The sequence below is a fragment of the Mustela nivalis genome, assembly GCF_964662115.1.
Source record: "Mustela nivalis genome assembly, chromosome: 10".
Taxonomy (NCBI): Eukaryota; Metazoa; Chordata; class Mammalia; order Carnivora; family Mustelidae; genus Mustela; species Mustela nivalis.
In genome coordinates this window covers 9,709,013-9,728,750 of record NC_139029.1, presented here as the reverse complement: position 1 = coordinate 9,728,750, position 19,738 = coordinate 9,709,013, and the positions used below count along the sequence as shown (strand labels likewise).

The window sequence follows — 19,738 nt, the reverse complement described above, 5'->3', positions numbered from 1 at the left end:
TGCTAAGGGCCCCTCAGCTATGGCATCTGGGAAGCCGGGAGGGATGAGGAGGAATCCACACAGCGCAGAAAGGAGGTGGCAGCTCCTGGCCCTGGCGAAGGGCCCTCAGGTGTGACAAGCCTCTTCCAGGCTTAATTTTTGTGAGCTCACAAGGGCAAGGGGCAGGAGAAGAAGGAGAAAAGGAAGTTATTTTCTGTGACTGGAGGGCATACCCCAGAAAGGCCTGAACACGGCTACTCAGGAGCAAGCACCAGCAAGGACTCCCGGTGAGCTACAGGTTGCTGAGCCTTCCGGAGTCGGAGTCAAAAGTCTAAGTAAAAATAGCACAATAGTTACTGTGTATCATGGTGGCCACTACTCCTTTCCTAACGCTCCTTGTTTCAGGCTCTGTTGTATCTAACACGGCTTAACTAGTTTACTCTTCACCGTACCTGATGAAGTAGGTCCTGTTAGCATTGTCCCATTTGACAGATGGGGAAGCGGAGGCCCAGGAGTTCGGTGATCTGGCTAGGGTCACGCAGAGTCAAGAGCAGAGCCAGGGTTTGGTCTGGGTGGTTCAGCTCCAGCCCCCACACTGTGGAACTCCTACACTGTCCTACCTTGCAGGGCAGGGCAGCAAAGTCCGTGGGTGATCAAGCGCAAGCCCAGGGCCCACGCTGACTCGCCTCAGCGGATGACAGCGGAGACAGGTGTGCCCTCCAGCTGGGTAGAAGCTTGCTCTTACTTCCCGTGGTGGAGTTGGGTGACAGTGACCCAGCCATTCTGTGCACAGTGCTCCTGCCCTACACCAGGGGACCGGTCCCCATGCAGCCCCCGGAGAAGGACGTGGACGCGGAACTGGCCTGTTCGTTTCCACAAGAGCAGGGACTCTGTTCTGCTCACACCCGGCATCCAGCACCTAGCCCGGTGCTGGACTCTCGGAATAAAGGTGCTGAGCACAGGGCCGAGGCAGAGGTAGGATGGGCAGGTCTGTCACCCGGCCTGGGCTTAGTCCTGGCTCCCCCACTTCCCAGCTTTTTTGACCTATGAATAAGTGACTTCTGAGCTTATCTGTAAAATGGAGCCAAGACCAGGCTCCGGGGCCTGTGGTAAACATTAAACAAAGCAATCATCTAAGTGGAACATTCCGGAAGGTTCTAAATGGGGGTCATATGTAGCTTGTCATGATCATTCTTACAGAAGAGGGCAAACTTTTCTGATGTCCCGAAGGAAGGCCTTGGCCTGGGTTACTGCTGAGGCCTGGCCCAAGGGCCCCTCATCCTAGGACGGCGGATTAGATGACAGAGAAGGCCGAGTCCCCGGCCGGGGCGTGAGGGAAGGTTGGACGAGGGCAGGGGCTCTGGGTGGAGGCCGGCCTGCGTGAAGTGAGTCCAGCCTGGAAGGGGCTGTCCCTGGTGGCCCCCAGGGGGACACCTTGCTAAGCAGCCAAGCCCGTGCCTGTCAAAACTCGCCAAACTCAAACTGTACACATAACACCTGTGTGTTTCACTGTATGTAAATTATACCTCAAGGGGAAAAAAATCCAAATACAGCAGTAGCATAGTTTGGATTTTCCACTAAAAATTCATTTTTATAGTCCCCACCCCCACGCCCAGATAGAGACTCACCCACCCCAGTCCCCTGGCCTCAGCAAAGGGGAGCAGGGGTCCAAACCCTGCGGATCTGGAAAGCTCTGTGGCTGACCTCTCTCCTCTGCCATGAGGCCTGTGTCCCAGGAAATGCCAGGGTGCTGCCTCAAGCTACACACACCCTGTGGTAGAAGTCAAATACCAGGAGAACTCCCCCACACTGCCTCTGGCCAAGCAGAGGTCCCTTCCGGATGACAGATGCTGAGCACCCCACAATTCCCTTCTGGTCCAAACAGCCTTCCTTGCTCACAGAGACAATGGCTGACGGCAGTGCCGTCTTCTGAGCACCGGCTCTGTGCTGGGCGCCACACGCTAGATTACAGGTTGCATCTCCCTGGCTGCTCGCAGCACCCCACTTAGGATTGGACACTCTCGGGGGGCATGGGGTCAGGCCCAGGTCGGTGGGCTCTGAAGCAATGTGCCCTGGGACTGCCCAGCAGCGCCCGTCAGGCTGTGAATGCTTAGTCCCTCCTGGGCCTAGGGCTGCCACTTGTTTTGTTAGGGTGGGGCTTATTCTAAAAACTAGCAATAGGACTGCCCCTAGAGGAGTAAAACAAGACAGCTATCATGATTCCTATGGGCCGATCACTCTCAGACCTAAGGCTGAAAAGTAATAGGACCAAATGCACAAATGCGTCCGAAGAAGCCGGGAGCCAGTGAGAGAGGGGAATCCTGAAAAAGCAAAGCCCACCACCCAGGACGGCAGGGACGGGGGTCTTCACCAACAGTCTAAGCGCACCTCCTCTGTGTTCCTGCCTTTCTGCTGGGGGAAGCGGACGGCAAGGAAGGTTCCAGTGTGTCCAGCTGCAGGGCTATCTTCCCTCCCCTCTGGAATTCCCTCACCAGCATCATTGTGGTGAGAACAGATGCCTTTTGGAGCTGCTCATACATGCCAGGAAGGTTCCAAGTCTTCATACACACTAATTTTCAATCCTCACAACAACCCTGGGGGGTGTACCCATTTCACAGAAACTGAGGCCCAGGGAGAAGAGAGAACGTGTAGTTGAACCCAGGTGGTCTGGCCGCAGAGCCTTCGCTTCTGGCCACTGAGTTCTATAACACCTGTTCTCCTGCGGGCTCAGGCTACAAACCACCCCCCCCCCCGACCCAGAAGGCACAAGCTTGATGTTTTCTAGTTGTCCTGGCCCTCTAGTCCTCCTGGGTAGTGACCACTGTCTGCATCCTGTCCCCACCCTGAAAGGCCCAAGATTGCAGAGCCCCAGCCTCTTGGTGAAGCTGACTCACTTCCGAGTGGGGCCAGAAGCCCCGGATTCAGATAGCCCAGGGCAGCAGGCGACAGCGGTGGAAACAGCAATGTGACCCTCGGTTCCAGACCCAACCCCAAAGGGTCCTTAAAGCTCTGTAAACGACCAGAATACCACAGGGAAACCTGGCCTGTTGGTCTTGAACGCTACGGTTTGCCTTTGGAGAGAGAAATCCCGGAAGAGCAAGGGCCTGGGCAGGGCGACCTCAGGGCCATGCCTCTGGTGCCCCCCACCCGGGGGCCTCTGGGACTGGTGAGGAGAGCCTTGGCGGCATCATCCTAGGCCCCAGCCCAGGCTCCCTCCCTGCCTGGTCCCCGTTCACCATGCAGACTCGCCTGTCCCTCCCTCAGTCCCCCTCGCTGGTGGAGACAGACCCGCCGAGCCGGAAACAGGCCCCGCGGTGGGCAGGCAAGAGCCGGGACTACGGTTTGCCGGAGACAGCCGTGTTCTCTGGGCCTTTGTCATACGTCAAGCCTTGGGGGTGTTGGGGACACAAGACGGCGCTTGCCAGATACGATGAGATTCTCAAATCTCACCCGGCCACTCGCTTCTCCCCAGGATTACTCCCCGGGCTGCGCCAGGGTCTGAGAGAGCCACCTGGCACTCCCGACTACAGGTGGGGGGAGGGGGGCACCGCAGGCTTCCAGGTGACACAGCTTTTGTCTTCCTCTCATATTTCACAGTAATTGTTTTTTTCCTTTAGGTACTGTTTAATCCGACCCGTAGGGCCTGTTCAGGGCTGCTGCTGGCCCATAAACAACCTTCTAGCCAGACTCTCCTCGGAACCCCCGAATGCGAAGCTACTCCTTCCGCCGGGCCTTGCTGCGGTTCCCACGGGAGTGCTCACTATCTCAGAAATCCGATTCTCTCCAGGGATTGGGGGGGGTCTGCAGCCTCTCATCCCCTCGCACTAAGCACTGACTCAGCAATGACTGTGTGCCAGGCCCCAGTGAAGGGGACCGGGTCACAGGCTCAGAAGCAGGGACACCCCAGGGAGGGGCAGGGATCGCAGACCTCCCACACACAGTTGCCTCATTCTCGGGCAGCACTCGGCACGAGCCCGGCGCTGCAGAACGTGCTCCTTGAAGATGGCCTGGCCTGATCCCTAGAATTCGCCATGTGCGGTCCTTGCCTCCTGTGTCCAGAAGGCCTTTCTCAGCCTGTGGCTTGATGCTGTTGGGAGCACTGACAGTCAGCAGGAACCTCGTGGTCCTCTGGGATCCGCAAAAATCATTCAGCAAGTGATTCTAGCTGTTCGAGGGATGTGAGCCTCCAAGTACCCCATCTGGCTAGGAGCCGGAGAGGCAGGCATTCTCCTGTCACCTGGGTGGCCAAAGTCCCTGATGGGCAGTGGCAGCAACGACTGCTCAGTCCCAAAGCCCGGTGCCCAGGTCTCCTTGGTGGCCTCCAGGAGCCTGCTGCTAGCTGCTTGCTGGGCGGGAGGGGTGAGAGGAGGACCAGCCTTGCCCCAGGGCTGGGCCACTGTCTCTGGTGGGTTGACCGCAGCTGCCCAGGGATACCCTCTGGTGCAAGAAGGAATCTTAGCACGCTTGTCAAGCTCAGCAACAAAGTCACCACTTCCTCTGGAATGCGGGCTCATCCCGTGTTTTTGAAGTTCCTCGTGATCCCCTCCTGGACTGGGCCGCAGACATTTCCGTTCTGCTAACATCCAAGCCCGGCTCCCGTTCCGCCCCCCACCCCCCACCCCCGCCCCGGCTCCCATCTTTTTGACACAACATTCCCATTTCCCTTTGGAAAGCCAGTCTTAGGGTCTGTGGTTCCGGCCTGAAAATGGGACCCAGTACGGCCAGTGAGAGCCCTGAATCATCCCGGCCACTGTGATTGGCTCAGGGGATGGTACATGACCTAAGCCATCCAATCACAGTCGGTGTCTGGCCTATGCATCCCTCCTCAATGATGAGCACGGGAGGAAGGAGCCCAAGGATGCTGGCAGCTGTCTCAGCAGGGAGAGGGGAGTCCAACGAGATAAAGACCGGATTCAGATAATATACATGTCGTAGACCACACCCCACCTGAAGCGAGGATCTATCTATTCCTGGACAGGAGCAAATACTTTTTTAAACCAGTCTGAGTTGTGTTTTCTATCCCTTCTAACGGGAAAAGAATTCTAGTAAATTGCTTTTGAGAGAGATCGTTTTCAGGGCACCCAGCATCCCCACAAACTTAAAGGTCATCTGCCATAGGATGGACACTCCAAGCTCTTTCAGGAACTGGACGGGCAGACTGGGTATAGGAGTTCACCTGCACAAAACCGGTGAGCACCTATCCCCTTGGGTACTTCAAGCCAAGCTGACCTCTGCAGTGAACAGTCCCTCTGGCTTGAACCCTGGAAGGCACACATTTTCAAGGTCTGCCTCAAGGCCATTTCCTGCCCAAATCAGCCTTTCTCCTTTTATCCCACGTGGAGGGGTCGGTGAGCACCAACCCCAGAGCCACTGGGTCTCCTTCCTTCGCCTGAGGGTTCCAGCTCCCGTTCGGGTGCTGACTTATGAGCCTGGCCCTAACCCTCAGCCCACCAAATGCTCTTGCCAAGCCTGTGGGAGCAGTGCTAGCATGCTCCCCATTTTGCACAGGGAGAGACAGAGGCCAGGACACGTGAACGGGCTTGTTCACGGTCACAGAGCTGGTTCAGGTGCACAGCTGGATCCCAGCTCGGAAATCTGAATGACTGCAAAGCTCATGTTCTTAACTATGGGACTAGGCTCCCAGCCCAAATGCCGTGCTGTGTGAGTTCCTCGAGCTACATGCCAGAACAAAGAGCCTGACAAATGGGTACCGAGAATGAATGATGTCTTACTTCGAATTTTGGTGAAATGTCTGGGTCCCCCATTCTTGGCTCTTGTAACAGGCTTTACCCCATCTCGAGGCCTGGGTCCTAAAGGAATGTATCTAGAAGAGGATAGCAAGCGTCGGAACGGCCTTTTTCCCTCCCCACCCCACCATGCGTGACTCTCCCCTCTCAGCCCTCCTCCCCCTTCACCACCTCCAGGGGAAAAAAATTTCCAAAACATAAAGGAGAAGGTGTGGTACTGGTTACACCCACCAACTCGGGACGCAGTCCGTCCATGCAGCCAGCACAAAGCTCACTGCACATCGGGAGGAACCAACTTGACCGAGGTCTTGCCACCGCAGGGGACAGCCCAGCTCTGGCTTTCTTTCCCACCCGAGTCTGAGTCAGCAGCAAAACACCTGCCTCTCAGTTTCCTTCCCCACCCATTCCCAGCATGTACAGCGTAGACAGAAGCTGCCCGTCCTACTGGTCAGCGAGCGGGCTCTCCTGAGTCTAGCTCCTAGTGGGAGAGCTACCTTCCTAAGACAGGGGGAAGAAAACCAATTTTCTCTCAATTTTATACACAAACTGAGGCCCAGAGGAAGGTGTCTGGAATTCACAACCTTGACTGCTAAGCCCCCGGCTACTACGACCTGGAAACCAAACTGGAAACACGCTTTGACCCGAACATTCTGCTCAGCCAGTCTCAGACATCCACTCAGGGGTTAAACGCATGGAAATGCTGAAGGCATGCTGGAGGCCCCCACACATGTAAACAATTATGCAGAGAAGAGAAGTGGGCGACCAGGGCCCAGCCAATGGGTGGAGGGTCTGAAATCCCTGCATTTTCAGATCCGCACTGCAAACGGATCTGGGCTTTCAGGAGATTTTAAACCAAGTCCAGACGGTGGTCTGAAACGGGGGGTAAACCTGGAAGACTCCCCATCTCAAAGGTGACCTCAGAAGGCGACCAAAGACGGGCGGTTCCTGCTGTGCACGGTGTGACCTCTGTGTCCCTCGATTTCCTCACCCATGAACGGGTGGCCGGGACAGTTGAGAGCAGCGGTCCTGGGACCAGATGCTGGATTGAATCCTGGCTCTGTCCTTTTGTAGCTGTTTGGCCTGTAGGTCACTCCTCTGTTCTCATGTGCGGAACAGATAAATAATAGTACGCTGTGCCGTTCTAGGAGTAAGAGATTAAAAGCTCCAAGAAGGGGCCCGGCACTGCACACACGTTGGCGGGCCGCTCTGATCCCATCACAGAGGATGGCTGGCTGGCCCCGCGGAGGGGGGTGGAAAGGAAGACAAGGGAGAGAGCATCTTGGGCTCCAACCACCCCTTCCCCCTCTCCCCCAGGAGCCATCCCCGCCCATCACTTGGCAGGAGGGGCTGGAGGCCATGGAACCTACGAGCACAGCAGGGCAGCACCGTGGAACGCGTTCCTGATTATTCTCCAGCCCAACGGAGCAGCTGCTCCAGGAAGAAATAAAATATGCTCTGCATACTTTAAATGTTTCACTTATGAAAACTGGGAGGGCCGCCTTTCTAAATTGTTCAGCAATAAAGTCAGTAACGAGCACCGTTCGCTGCTCTCGTGCTGGAGCCCGGTCCGGGAGCCTGCTGGTGGTGGGGAGGGAGCGGGGCAGGCCGGCCGCCAGCATGGAGCCCGCTGGGCCTTCTAGAAGGCGCCATCTGGGATTTCTCAGAGGGGCACTGGGAGCACATCCTGGTGTCCTAATGTGAAATTGGATCCTCCCTCTGGAAGCCAAGCCCCGGGCAAGCTGGGGGGCAGAGGGGAGGGCCCTTCCGGCCTGGGACATTTTCCCACACTCCAAGGGCGCCCCCGTTTCTAGCCAATCGAGTTAATTGCAAAATTACCCTGGACTGAGAAAGAGCAGGCCTATCCCACCAGGGACTGGTTCACAGGAGACCCTCCTACGTGGTCTCCAGCGTGGCTGGATTTCAACAACCTGCTGCTGGCAGGCCGGGCCCAGGGCTCCGCATGCCAGAGAGCGGTGGGGGGTATGGGGGGCTCTCCGGGCCGGGCAGCAGATACCTCTTTACAGAGGGCGGCACTAAAGCACAAAGGACCTGTCCCAGGGCTCAGACCTAGGAAGTGATGGACCACAGTCACCGGGTCCCCTGGCTTCCCCATCCAGTAGGTCTTCGAATGCCACAGAGCCCCCCGATCCCAAATCCTGACACGTACAACTCAAAAGCAAGGCACACTAACCAGAGAGGCCAGAGGGAGGCCTGCCTGGCCCGGAACGGAATGGCCTCTTTCGCACAAAGAAGGCTGTGCTTTGGCCTGATGCTGCCGAGCTGAACATGGCACTTTTAACTTTTTCTTCAAAAGTGCTCTCACTTCTGTTATGTTTTTCATCCTAACCTCCTGGGAATATGACAGTGGTGGGTTTTATTGTCCTCGTTCAGGGCAGTACACCTGAGGCCCCAGGAAGAGCTCCTTGCCTCAGCCAGTTCACCCGGGAGTCTGGGGGTGCGCGAGCCCTGCCTGGGCCCGGCTGCTCGACTCCTTCAGACCCCCCCCCCCCACCCCGTGCAGACTCCCAGGTGCAGACTTCCTCTCTGGGCTGCTCTGTCCATTCCTGTCCTCCTAGCCTCCTCCCCAGCCCCGCCATCTATTTAAAGGGCTGAGGGGACCCATGAGCCAGATTAGTCCATCCTGGCCCCAGAGGCCTTTGTGGTAATGGATTCCTAGACATCCAAGCAGGGGACCAACAGGGCCCCCCACAATCATCAGGCTACAACCTTCCCACCAGGCTACAACCTTCAGGACTAAAAGTGAACAAACCTGATTAGAAAAACACCCCCGGGGGCACCTGGGTGGCTCAGTGGGTTAAGCCTCTGCCTTCGGCTCCAGTCATGATCTCAGGGTTCTGGGATCGAGTCCCGCATCGGGCTCTCTGCTCAGCAGGGAGCCTGCTTCCTCCTCTCTCTCTGACTGCCTCTCTGCCTACTTGTGATCTCTGTCTGTCAAATAAATGGATAAAATCTTAAAAAAAAAAAAAAAAAAGAAAAGAAAAGCACCCCCGCATCACTTGGAGGGTTTCAGCAGTATGGGCTGCAACCCAAGCACATAATCAAGGCAGAAAAATGTGGGCTATTTTGAAGTGAGAACAACCTTGAGTCCCTAATGTGGTCCTGACGCGTCTGTGAACAGAACTGCTTCCCCCACAGGCAAACTCGACCCCACACAGAACCTGCATGAAACCTGCCTTTCGGTTTTGACAAATGCTAGCTGAGCACCTGGACTGCCGGTCTAAGTGGCTAGAAACATCACAGGGGTGAGGCAGTCTGGGTTGGAGTCCCAGCCCTCCCAGAACTGTCCCGTGCCTCAGTTCCCTCCTCTGTAAAATGGGACAACAGCAGATCCCAACTTATAGCACGTTCTGAGGGTGAAATGAGTGACTGTCCTCGTACAGGGACTACACACCAAAGAACTGCTTGGCACAGGCCAAATGAAACCTGCCTGCTGGTTCCCTCCCCCTCCTGGGAGCCCCTGCCTTCTGGTTCTGAGACCAGCCCCTGCCTGGCAGCCTGGTCCTGGATCCCCGGGGGCTTCTCCTGGAAACTCCTGGCCCGAGCCTCCTGCTAGAATATTCTCCACAGACAGGTCTCCAGAGCTGCCAGGCTGAGTGGCCCACGAGATCCTGATCTGGAAGGCCCAGGCCCGGGAAGCCCCCTCTCTCTCTTGCCCCCCACCACCCTCACTGTCCTGCGTATGAACGGAAAAAGAAAGAGATGTAACTTGAACCCGGGCTTTGAGCTGCGGCCAGCTTGCCACCAAACACCCCCCCCACCCCCCAACTCTCCCCTTCCGGCCCCCCCCCCCCCCCCCCCCCCGCCCAGGCTGTCTGGCCCACTCCACCAACATCTCGCAAAGGTCAAATGCTGATTCCACTCTGCGTGCTGCCTCTTGGGAGAGCAGAGGAGAAAACTATTCGAAAAATGTAAATTGAAAAAACCCCATGGCTCTCCACCACCCACCCCTCCACACACACAGTCGCATACGTGCGCGCGCGCGCTCTCTCTCTCTCTCTCTCTCTCTCACACACACACACACACACACACACACACGGCCGTACCCAATCCCACAGAACACGTGACCATGTCCAGCCCCTCTTAAAAGAGGTAGGAGGACAAAGAGACGAGGCAGAATGTTCACCAGTGGTGACCAACCCCCCCCCACCCCCACCCCAGGCTGCTTTCCTTGGAGGAATACAAAGGACCCTGCCAACAAGGACATCTCTGCAGACCACCACCCTCCAGGTCCTCCCCAAGCACCACCTGGCAGGACGCACAGGTTGCGGATCCCGCCACCTAGCGTGGCCCTGAGCTGTGCTCACAGGCCCACGTGAGCTGAAGCCAGCCCAGGGCACAAGGCCAGGGCAAGGACGGCCTTAGGTCAGGCCACCCTCTCCCCATTCCCCCTGCACAGGACCGTGCTCTCTTTGGCCAGAGATGCTTTCAAGACCAAACATGCTTTTCCTTGAACTCTCTCCTCCCCATGCCCTTCCTTCCCCCACTCCCCGGGGAGGATATGACACCCAGTGAGCAGGTTCTGGCTCTGGCTGCTTCCGGCCCAGCGTGCGCTTGAATCAAAGAATGAATGGCGTTCAGAGCACAGACCCTGCCTGCCTGTGACCGGTGTGGAGGGGGCCCAAGGCCTTTTGCTGGTCTCTACATCATAGGCTAAGTCAGCCTCCTCCTGCCCTACTCTCTGGAGCTGAACTTCTAGACCTTTTCTCTTTCTTCTTCCAACTCCACAAACTCCAAGCCTGGAATGTCCAGGCCTTGGGCTGGGACCTCTTTTCAGATGCATCTGAAGTCGTCTGATCACTCGGGGCTGCTCGAGGGGGAAGGAGAACAGACATGCGTCCTTGGGGTGTACAGAACCGGCAGGGTGGGGGATGGTAAAACAAAACACAACACAACACACAGGCCACTTTGTGCTTCCGCCGTTGGACAAAGCAGCAGAAAGTAGGCCGAATGCAGTGGCCTAACGAGGAGCAGGTGTCTGCATTGTAATTTGACTTGTAGTAAGAAGCAGCCCCATGTCCTGTAGGCATGCTGCCGTGACCCCTGGAATTATAGGCTGGTCACCAGCCAGGACAGTGAGGTCACTCCTTCAGGGGTAGATGGTACATAACTGCAGATATTTCATGCACTGAAAATTAAAAAAAAAAAAAAATCCAAGGCAAGTCTGGTTACTCCTCAGCCATAAGAAAGCTTATGGACTAGGAAGCTCAAACCCAGGAGGCCAAGGGATGAGGGGACAGCACCTCTCTGGTCCTCTGGCAGGTCAGTACGGCATCCAGCAATGGCCACAGGCAAGGCCAAAGAGTGTTCAGCTAAGGTCCTTTCAGTAATCATGAAAATTAACCCAGGATAACCCGACTGCCCAGGAAGTTGTGCCTGCCCCCAATCTCCGGAGAAAGCTGTAAATCTCCTTCCAAATGAGCATTTTCTACAGGTGCACACCTGCGAAAAGCTCATTTGGGGGATGCAGGGGGAACACCAGACTCCTAACCTGGGCTGGCCTGGCTTAGAAGGTAGGCAGCTGATTCAAAAGGCAGACACTCAATCTCCTTTGTCAACTGGTCTGCAAGTAACGTATTGTTTTTCTCCTCCACCTCTGTCTTCCTCTTTTTGTAATCTCTTGGCTGCATGAAAATGTTCGCAGGACCTCTTGGCAAGCAGCTGTTTATTTGGCTACAGACACTGCTTACGGACCACAAAAGGAGAACGTGAACTTGTCACTGGATGTGTTTCGGTTCCTTTTGATCTAGGGGCTGTGAGTGGGGCAGGGAAGGCTGTAGAGAAGGGGTACGGATGGTGGCCCAACCGCATAGCCCTGACCTAGGCTACTGCCCCGGCCCTGTCCTAATGGCATCCCATGGAGTCTCTAGCTGCCTCTCTCCCCGCCTTGCTCCCAGTGGGTACCACTGAGGTCTTCAGGCTCCTGCTCAGTCCTCCTAAACAAACATCAGGAGAGCCAGGAACACACAGCTCAGTGTGGGGAACCCTCTGTTGGAAGGAGAGATGTGAGGCTGGGCAAGCTCGGTGGACCAAGGTGAAAGGTGTCCACCTGCCCCCTACCCCCAGCACGATCTGGTCTGTCCCGACGGGTTAGAAAGACACCGGGGGAATGAAGCTGGGGTGCAGGATGGTATATGGGATCCTGTGCCACGGCGGCTGTCTTCCCATGTCAGAGGGGCTCTCGCGTCAACAAAGTGGATTTAGTGTAAAAGATCGTCACACAGTAGGACATGGGCCAGCGGAAGGATGCTACAATGATACTGACTGTTGGGCCCCACATAATGGTGAACACTTACCACTGACCAAAACCTACAGGGGCTGCCTTGAAAGGGAGTGAGTTTCCCATCCTGGAAGGCATCTCGGCTTATGAGGACTGGACATGATGAGTCAGGATGAGGAACCTGAGGCTCAGAAAGATAAAGCAGTTTCCCCCAAGAGCCCCTAGCGGAGGCTACCCACAATTTATCAGTCTCTGACAAACTGCTGCCGGACACCTGCCTCCGAGTGGGGAAACAAAGCCCTAGCAGATGCAGCCTCCAGAAATTCTCCCCTGACAGGAGCTTACCCCACCCCAACGACCGTTATCTCTGATCATTGATCCTAGACTTGTGCTATGGGGGCATCTGTCCGGGGAGCCTCACATCTCTCCAGCACCCATTCTGGTATAAAACTAATACAAACAATGTTTACCGATCACCTACTATGTGCCAAGGTCCATGCTAAAGACTGTAGAAATCATCTCATTTAATCTCCATGAAACCTCTTCTAGGTAGTGATAGCCTCCCCAATTTACAGATGGAGAAACTGAGGCTCAGAAGGATTAAAGAAGCTTGCTCAAGGTCCGCACTGTTGAACCATCTGCACACAGGCAGTCTGGTGTTACAGCCCTGAGCACTTGGTACATGACTCTGATGTCCCTACAGTCAGAGCCCTGGGTCTGGGTACTTGTGTTAGTGGGGGAGCTCACTTATGCTCCTCCATGGGGCAGATACCCAAGGAAATGTGGAACCAGCCTCTAACAATGACAGGCACAGAGGAGGCAAGCTAACCATCCCTTTCTCTAAATTCTTACCTTCTGGCTGCCCACTCCCTGCTTTGTTGTGAGAAGGTAGCATCTGTCTGCTGGGTATGGTTTCAGGTCATCTCTAAGGGGAATCAATCAGTGCTTTCCAGGGAGATGGCCAAGCTCTACACAGAGAGCCTGGAAAATCTGACTCCCAGTGGAGAGGTTGAGAGAAGCCAGATGCCATCTGGAGTGCCCAGGGGCCAGCTGCTGCCACTGACCTCAGTGTGCTCAGCAACATCAGGGATGCGGCAACAGGCTGGCAAGGGGAACATCACATCATGCATTTATGCACGCCCAAATCAACCCCACCCAGGCCCCTGCTCAGGAAGCCAACAGAGGCAGGCTCCTTCTAAAAGCCCATCTGGGACAGGTGTGACCAAAGAGTTACACACAGAGGGATGTAAAAGGAAGGGTCCTAATAACATATGACTGGGAGACTGAGAAGGGAGCTGAGAGGTGGTCCTTAGAGAGAAAGAATGAATGATTAATAGAAGAAAAAACAGAGCTCCTCCACATGGGTGTAGAAGAGGTCCCAGCCCATAGTAGCTGCTCAAGAAAACCTGCAACATCTTTAACTGACAGGGTCTGCATCCAAGGCTTTCCTTTCAACCTCATGACACCTAGCGAGGGGCACAGACATGCACCTGCTAAAGGAATCAGCTCACACCCCACAGCACGCAGCTCCCACATTTGCCTTGGGGCTTCCATTTCCAGTCCATCCTCCCTGACTTTCCTCTGGCTAACATCCAACTTGGGAGTTTCCCTGGGGGCTCACAACCCCCACCCCAACTAACTCCAGGACAGGGTGCAGACCCAGACCAGGTGATTGGTTCAGAGCTGTCACATGATCACAGCTAAGCCAATGATAATCAGTCCTTGGGTTTCTGGAAATACTGACAGTGAAAGACTTTCTGCCCTGTGATCATACAAAGGTAAGTGTGACTCAGTTTTGTGAGGGGTCACTTCTGATACCAGAAAGGATAACGCCCAAACAGATGAAAAGAGAGCTGGGAGATGACATCATTTGAGCACCTGGATGCAGCTATGCCTGAAGCTAACTTTATCTCAGTTATGCGGAGCTATTGATTTTCCTCTCTGTGAGTCTGTTTCTGTTGTATTTCTATTATTTGTAACTCAGCAGGCCCTGCAACTACATGACTCTCTAGGCAGGTGGTAGGAAAGTAAGAAGGGCAAACAATACAAAATTTTTTCACGAACAGTTTTTGAGCAGTAAGCATGGATCTCTCTGAGCCTCAGGTGCCACTCTGAATGACAGCGATCACACCTCCCTACCTCCTAGGGTGAACGGGCAAGTCACTGAACACCCCGTAACCTGTTATCTTGAGCATGTTACAGCCAAGAGCAGCAGGAAGCACGCAGCCCTGGGAGGGAACCCGCTGTTGTGATGCCTGTGCAGAGTTCCCCCCCACCTGAGCCTCTGGCTGGAATTTGCTGAGCTGCCCCTTCATAAGGGACCAGCCCAAGCCCTGGGAGGCAGCCACGGGCAGCCCTGGACAGAAGGGGTGTGCCTGGCCTTTCAATGGATCAAGTCCCTCTGTGACTGCTTACCTCAGAAGCTGCCATGCCCCAGCGGAGGATGGGGACAAGGACACTGCAGCATGCCCGGCAGTGGGGACAGGAGAGTAACGGCTACTGTGGGCTCCAGTGGGACCCCAGCTGGACCTTTGGCTGAATCTTAATTTCTCAGCTTCCTGTCTCTATGGCTTGGGACGAGTTTCTGTATTTCCCTGTGCCTCAGGGACTTCATCTGTAAAGTGGGGTGATTAATGCATCAATTTATTTGGGTTGTTGAACGTAGGCAATCCTGCCAAGCAGGAGTTCCTGGGTCAGGTTCCCCTGCATGGTTTCCGCCTGATTGTCCACACGTGATGTCAGACCTCCGAGGGCATGTTTAAGGTGATGTGGGGGACGGAGGAGAGGCAGAGTCCCTCTGAGCCCACCAGTGCTCAGGCCACTGGTTCATCAACGCCGCAAACAGCAAGTCTCCAAAAGGAACCCAGGGAACAGGACCAGTGCGTCAGCCCAGGAAGCCGGAAGGCAGAGCTGGCTCAGGGACAGCGAGAGGGCGGGGTTCTGCCTCCAGAGGTCATCAGGGCCGGCTGCAGACAGAGGCCCAGTCACCTTGGAGAGGCGGTCACACAGGGACACACCTGATGCCCACCCCAAGAGCCTGGCATGTAGAGAGGGAAGAGGAGCTGCGGGTTGTTCCAAACACCAGCTGCTCAAACACACAACCAAACCTCCTCTTCTTCCTTTTTTTAGTTTTATTTATTTGAGAGAGATGGTGTACGTGCGGCAGGGGGAGACAACCTGACCTCTTCTAACCAGGTCCCAGCTAGCTCAAGTGTCCAGCTTACTAGAACCCTGGCTCATGTTTGAGGACAAAGCAGCAAACAATGACAAGGCTCAGCAATGCAACGGATTCTTACCTTCCTTAACCCAAGCCCAGAAAGCTATCGGTGGGGACGGGGGGTGGGGGGAGGGTTTCAGGCTTGGAGTTAGAACCCCGAGGGTCTGCAGAAGCCTGATTCTAAAAAAGGAGTCATCTGGGTCCCCTGTGCCCTGCTCACCAAAGTGGGGAAGCAGAAAAGCATTTTAGGAAATTTTCAGGGACACCCAAAACACAGAGTTTTCCGTGTCTGATTCTCTGCAAATCCCCTTGACTTGAAGCGGGCGGGGAGGACTGTGTTTGATCTACGATCATATCCCTGCTACTTAGGAAGGATTCTGACCCAGGCGGGTGCACCACAAATGCTGGCAGGCCAAATGGAAGAAAAGAACGTCCGTGAATCTGGAGCCTGCAGCACACACCGAAACACCTGTTTATAGAGACACAGTGACCAGGTGACCGGAGAACGAGGACAGCTGGAGAAGCAAGCGGACTCATCACTGACGCCTCAGACCCGGGCTGAGAGCGAAGGTGGGTGGGCACGACCCGAGTCACGTTCTTCAAGGGTCCTCTTCCTGCCTCCATCCTTCAGTTGCCTCCAAATTCCCGAAGAAAAGAGGGATATATTTACTGACCCCTGAAAACCCAGACAGGGACTCGTGGGGGCTGCAGGGGTTCTCCAGGTGCTGCCCTACCTGCCAGGAGGGGCTCCTCCAAAGGTGTGCCAGTACGTCGGCCAGATTAAACTTCTAAGGTCCCGCCAGCTCAAACATTCGTGGGTGCGTGTTTCCTCCCAGATGGAGCATTTCCTGGAGCCCTGCTCCGTGCTCCAGGCAAACACAGAAGCAGACAGATATCTGGGTGCCCCTATGGTCCCTGCCCCCTCAAAGGTTCCAGTTCAGAGGACAGCCCCAGGGTTACACTCAAGAAATGCCCCGGTCACAGCGCCACTACGCTCCGCATGACAAAGGTCTGTGGCAATGAACAAGAAAGGCTTTGCAGCAGGGCCGGGGGCCCAGGACAGGATGGGATTTGGAGTCAGTGCAGGGTGCGTAGAGACTGTGGAATGTTCGTGGTCACCGGCACTAAGCTCAGGCTTGGCAGACCCGGAGAGTCTTTCCTTCTGGTTCAAGGTCTAAGGGTGCCAGACAGAAAAACCCTCCTCCAGAGTGTAGGCACCAACAGGGAGAAACGGTTTGGCTCAGCTGGTCAGCCCCAGACACCTAGTCGCCTGAGTATCTCTATCCAGGGAGTCACTGAGTGTGGAAAAAATGAGCAGGTGTGATAGTAAACAGGTGCTCAGCTAGAATCCAAGGTGTGGGTCAATCCAAGCAGCAGCTGTTGCCCAGAGACATAAATGAGCGGGGAGGGAGGGGGCAGGGCCAGAAGGTCAGTGAAGGCAGAGGGGGTCAAAGGCCAGGCAGGTGATGCCTTAGCTGCTGGGAGGGCACGGGTTCCCCCAGTGGGGTGGGGTAGGGGGGTCGTGTGCCATACGGCAGCAACAGTGTCCAGAAGCCACTGGGAGATGGAGCGGGTACCAACTGTTCCGGTTTGCCCGGGACCGAGGTGTTTCCCACGGAATGGGACTGCCAGGGCCAAAACCAGGAAAGTTCTGGCAACCCAGAATGCGCTGGCTACCCGAGGCACAGGTCTGTCCTCACCAGCATCCCAGAGGGACCAAGATTGCTGCGGGTACAGGAATCTCATCTCGTGGAACAGGGAAACTGAGGCAGAGAGGCGCGTGACCTGCAGAAGGGAGGTCCCACAGGGCGTAAGCAGCATGGCGAGCTGGAACATTCTGGCCTCCACCTCCCTTGCTTTCTCCGCACACTGGGAAGACGCGAGACACGCAAGTGCCGTCTGCTAAGCACAGCTGTGAGCTGTGCCAACTTCCTCAGAGCCAGTGGACCCTGGGAGGGGAGCGCTAGAGCCCCCGTCCCCAAGAGGGGTCCCAGGGAAATGGGCCCATCTGGCCCTCTGCTCCTCAGAGATTCTGGCCCAGGATGAGCGGGCGGCCACCACCTGGGACCTTTGGGGGATGGGGGTGCTGTCGGCTGCTGCTCTGCTTGCCTCCCTATGACATCCCCATTAGGGTGACCCCTTAGGGGAAGGCCAGGATCCCCAAAGGCCTTTGTGAAATGCAGATGCGTCATGTAAAGCCACACACACTGCAGCCCTTGGGCTTAAAAGGGTCTTAGCAGCTCTGGGCAGCCGGTGAGAGAACAGGCCAGGGCACAGGGGAGGTGGAAGGCGCGCGGGGTGGGGGGGGGTGGATGGAAGAGAGGATTTGGGGGAAAACGTAAGCAGGGCTTCCCAGAGCAGTCCTGCTCAGTGCCTGGCCTGCAGAAGCATCCCCCAGACTCCTGGGCCCACCCCTGTTTCCAATTCTGCAGGTCTGGGCTGGGCTGAGAATTTGCGTCCACTATCAAGTTCTCAGGCGAGGCTGATGTTGCTGGTCTCGGCACCCGTCTTGAGAACGGCTGGCCTGGGGCATGGGGCTATGGCGGGCGGTGCTGGGGTTAGGGCAAAGGGCCACGGGCGCTGATGGGTCACTGAGGGCTGAAAAGACCCACGGAGGTCAAGTTGGAAGATGCAGGAGGCCTTGACCCTCAGGCTTCAGAGAGGGACAGAATCACCCGGTGGTGGAGGGAACTTGTTTCAAATGCAGATTTGTGGGCCCATTCCCAGATATTTTTGACTGTGAGGGTCTTCTGGGGGGCCGGGGAACTTAAAAACCACAGTGAGCGCCGAGCGATTCTGATGCAGGCAATGGTGGAAACGTGCACTTCGCAGGCCTCGCGGGCTGCGATGGGCCACAGAGACCTCTGCAGGCCCCTTTCTTGGCCTGGGGCCGGCTGTGCCAGCCATGACAGCAGCCACTCAGCACATGGAGCCTTTGACAATGAAATAAAGTGTGAAATTCAGTTCTGCTGTCATACGAGCTACGTTTTTAAAGCCAGTGGCTACCATATGGGACAGGAGGGGTCTAGAATGTTGCCATCTTTGCAAAGAGTTTAACAGACAGGTCTGGCCTGGAGAGATCGATCACATTATGCCTGCCTCTGTTTCCCTTTCTCTAAAAAGGGGGCTCCTCCCCTATCTTTCCCAGGGTGTAAGAGAAAGAAAAGATTCCACCAAGAGTGACATTTCTGGCCCACCCTTAGAGGCCCCCTGCACCTGCTGGTGGGAGGAGGCGGTCCCGGTTGGCGGGGGCAGCACCCATGCCTGCCCCAGAACCCAAGGATGGTTCTTCTTCCTCCTGGTTGGCTGCCAGAGCTAGACTCCCCAGGGTAATGAGGAGTCCTTAGTAGTTAGCTTAGTAATCACAAATATAGTATGGAAAACAAACTCGTAAAAGCCCCAGCAACTCCCCTTCAAAGAAATCGACACCAAACAAAACCAACTACACCCTAAAAGGTACAGTTAACGCATCACGAAGGCAGAGGTAGGAACGAGCACAGACTGGACTGACTCACAGAGGAAAGGTAACTGAACTTACTCCTTCCCCAGACCTCCCCAGCGCACGTAAGAGGTGGTCATGTTTTCCAGGAAGGAATGGAAAAAACACGAGAGATAAAGCAAGCCCGGGGGCAGGGGGTCTCCACCTGCGGTTCTGGGAACAGCAGCGTGGGGGCAGGGATGGACAGTCCGTGAGGAGGGCAGGGTCCTGCGGTCACCGCGTCCAGTCCCTACATTAGGCCAATGCACAGATGCAAGGTGGCAAGCTGGGTCACCGGGAGCCATTACTCAGTGGGGACAGTCACTGTCTGGGAAGATGAGAAAGGGCTGGAGACGGATGGTGGTGATGCCTGTCAAGGTACTTAATGCCACTGAACTGCACACTTAAAAATGGTCAAAGGGGTCCATTCCGTGTTATGTAGGTTTTGCTGCAAAAAAGACAAAAAAGAAAGCGCAGGGTCTGAATTGCACCCTGGATGAACGGAGGCAGGCAATCTTGGAAGCGGGCCTCCGAATCTGCACTGGAGCCCACGGACCCCGGGGGACTCGGCTCTCCGCTGGGGATCCCTGACGGAGGGGAGGGCTACAAGACGGACGGGCACGACGGCTCACTTCCTAACAGACTCGGAGCACAGGTGTGCCCAGGCAGGGGGCGGGAGGCAGGCTCGCTCTAGAGAAAGAAAAAGTGACATTGGCTACAATGTCCATATACTGACCGTGCACTTCGGGACGCCTGCGGGAGGGGAAGGATGCTCTAAGGATTCCGTGAGGGCGCTGGGGGCAAACCAGAGTCCGCAGCCCGATTTTTCTTACTCTAAAATGAACCCTACCCCAGAAAGGCAAGGGGCAAAGAGGCTCTCAAAGCCAGGTCCATGAAACCCTTGCCGCACATTCCCCCAGGTTGCTCGACACAAATACAGATTCCCAGGCCCCTCCCCAGACCTACAGGCCGACCTATGGGGGGGGGGCGAGGATCCAGATACCGGCAGGCACCCCGGACCGCTGTGAGCTCCAGTCTGAAACCCCTTTTAGTGAGTCAAGAGGGATGAGGCAAAGGGG

At 55.8% G+C, this 19,738-nt stretch overlaps 1 protein-coding gene across 5 annotated transcripts in view; it reads right to left on the bottom strand.

The window, feature by feature from the left end:
• The window catches only part of KAZN (kazrin, periplakin interacting protein), a 1,028,312-nt gene that overhangs the window by 116,232 nt on the left and 892,342 nt on the right, over positions 1-19,738 (bottom strand). The window lies entirely within an intron of this gene.